Here is a 3080-nt window from a genome sequence, read left to right as displayed (position 1 = left end):
AGAGAGAACTAAGAGAAAAGACAGAGAGAGAGAGAGAGAGAGAGAGAGAGAGAGAGTTCTAGAGGCTGCTGATGGGAGGATGGTTTATAATGGCTGGAATGGGGTCAATGGAATGATATCAAACACAAACACACCATTTCCATGTGGTTGATACCATTCCAATGACCCCATTCCAGCCATTATTATGATCAGTCCTCCCTTTAGCAGCCTCCATTGAAAGAGAGAGCGATGTATTAACTGTGTGGAATTCAAGCCATATTCTCTGTAGTTCCTGTTTTTTTCACCTGTGCTGTTAAAATTCTGTTAACATATGGACAGCGTTACAAACACATTATCCATAATGGTTTAGCATTCATTTATAAGTCACTACTTCTCCCAAACCTTCTAATTAAAAAGATGGATAGGTAAAGTACAGAACAATCTTTTCTTATCTCTTCCTCCTCTGGATAAAATAAAAATGTATGGAAAATTTTGAAACTGTGAATCAAGATTGTTATCACTACAAAAATCAATACATAGTATTCAGATAATGAATTACTGTATAATGCTGACTCATTCCAGGAAGTGTTCTTATCATTTGTATTGTGTTACAGAAATGGCGTCCTCCAGCAGTCTCCTGTCTGAAGATCAGTTCCAGTGCTCCATCTGTCGGGATGTGTTCACTGAGCCAGTCTCCACTCCATGTGGACACAACTTCTGCAAGGCCTGTATCAGCGGATACTGGGATACCACTAGCCTGTGCCAGTGTCCAATGTGTAAGCATCATTTCTACATAAGACCAGAGCTAAAGACCAACACGACACTCAGAGATGTCGCAGATCATTTTAAGAGGAAGAGAGTCAGAGATGAATCTCTTCACAGGGCTGAGAAAGGGGTCTGTGACTTCTACATGGAGAACCTGGAGGACAGAATAATGTGTAAGAAACACAACACAATCCTTGAGCTGTTTGGTAGAACTGACCAGATGTGTGTTTGTCAGTTCTGTTCTGAGACAGACCACAAGACTCACCACATCGTCCATCTAGAGGAAGAATGTGGAGAGAGGAAGGCTCAGCTTGGGAAGATGGAGGCACAAGTACAGCAGATGATCCAGGAGCGAATGCAAAAAGGATTGGGAGATCAAACATTCAGTAGAGCTCAGCAAGAGAGACGCAGAGAGAGAGATAACAGACAGCATGCAGGTCTTCACTGATCTGGTGCGCTCCATTGAGAGAAGCCAGGCTGAGCTCATTGAGGTGGTTGAGGAGAAGCAGGAAGCAGCAGAGACGCGGGCTGAAGGGTTCATTAAAGAGCTGGAGCAGGAAATTAATGAGCTACTGAGGAGAAGCACTGAGCTGAAGCATCTCTCACACACTGAGGATCACCTTCAACTCCTCCAAAGCTCCCTATCCCTATGTACCCCTCCAAATGCCAAGAACTGGTCTGAGATCAGTATTCACACTGAGCTGATGAATGTGATGAGAGTTTTGAGGGGCTCTGTGTCGGAGATGGAGGAGAAGACGAGGAAAGCATTTTCTGAGCTTATGGAAAAATGCAATAAAGCAATGGAGAAGTTTCCTGACAAGCTGAAGATTCCTGACAAGCTGAAGATTCCTGACAATCTGAAGAGTATGCAACAATATGCCGTGGATGTGACTCTGGACCCTGATACAGCAAATCCCTTTCTCGGCCTGTCTGCGGATGGGAAACAAGTGAGTATTGGACATACATGGAACTTTCGCCCTGAAAACCCAAAGAGGTTTGTTAGTCGATGTATCCTGGGAAAGGAGGGCTTCTCCTCGGGGAGATTCTACTATGAGGTGCAGGTGAAGGGGAGGAATTCCTGGGAGTTAGGAGTGGCCAGAGAGTCCATTGATAGGTCCATTGAGAGGACACACTTAGAGGTTCTGTTGGATTCAGGGCTTCCACTGACCCCTGAGGGTGGATTCTGGACAATGGGACAGAAATATAAAAGGTATGGGATTACCTATGAGGCCAACACCTCTCCTTCTGTAACCCTCACCTTGGAGACGCCCCAGAAGGTGGGGGTGTTTTTGGATTATGAGGAGGGTCGGGTGTCATTCTACAATGTGGAGACCAAAGCTCATATCTTCTCTTTCACTGGCTGCAACTTCACTGAGAAACTCTATCCATTCTTTGACTGTGGGTTTCATGATAATAACGATCCAGCATTGATCATCTCCCCTGTCAGTCATACAGACTGAATTAGGGCACATTAAAGTGACAGGGCACAATACTAAGGCTGGGATTCAATATGTAACCTCGCTATAGTGCGCTTGACATTTAAAGGTCCTTCCCAATGGACTACTCCACGTCTGTAGTTTTTACCTTGAATGCGAACTCCATGAACGCGGTAACATTGCCTTTAAAAGCCACATTGTCGAATAGAGCCATCTTATTGAATCCCAACCTTAATACATTTTTCTGCCTAATAGTAGCCCTGCCACTCTGTTTGCTAAAGCTGAGGGATGGCCTGGAGAAATGTAACCACTCTCAAATTCATAGATTGACTGACAGTTCATAAGATCACAATTATAGTATTCAACTTATTTTGAAGCTGAGCATTGGTTGTTGACAAATATATTGTTTACAAACAGTGGAGTATTGACATCAGGGCTTGGTCACACTATTTGGATAGTCCCACAGATGATCTACAGATGGTTATACTATCAACAAACTATATGTTGATAAGCAACAGCTTGCTATGGTTACTGTTAAGGTTAGGTTTAGAATAAGGGTTGGGGTTAGGGTTTGGATAAGGGTTAAGGTTAGAGTTAGGGCTAGGGTTGGGATTAGTGGTTAGTTAGTTTAAATGTTGTCCCATCTCCTTGGGATTATCCAAATAAAGTGTTGCCTGCAGATTTTAAAAGCAATGTTCCCGCGTTCTCAGAGATCACATCTGGTAAACTCTGCGTATGTCGGCTCAATCGGAAGTTGCCTTTATTGCCAACAGATTGTCAACAACCCGTGATCGGATTGAATGCTGGCCCATGAGGGTGATTGTTGAAGTTGGTTGATTTAACTGGTTGAATTATAGGTCCCAATCATGAAATCTACCTTCCAAATTCAACTTCAAGACT

General features: G+C 43.5%; 1 pseudogene; it reads left to right on the top strand.

The window, feature by feature from the left end:
* Positions 1–595: 595 nt before the first annotated feature.
* Positions 596–2204, top strand: LOC124039008 (annotated as a pseudogene).
* The last annotated feature ends 876 nt before the right edge of the window (positions 2205–3080 follow it).

This window comes from Oncorhynchus gorbuscha, linkage group LG07 (genome assembly GCF_021184085.1).
Source record: "Oncorhynchus gorbuscha isolate QuinsamMale2020 ecotype Even-year linkage group LG07, OgorEven_v1.0, whole genome shotgun sequence".
Lineage (NCBI taxonomy): Eukaryota > Metazoa > Chordata > Actinopteri > Salmoniformes > Salmonidae > Oncorhynchus > Oncorhynchus gorbuscha.
This window is presented reverse-complemented; position numbering and strand designations above follow the sequence as displayed.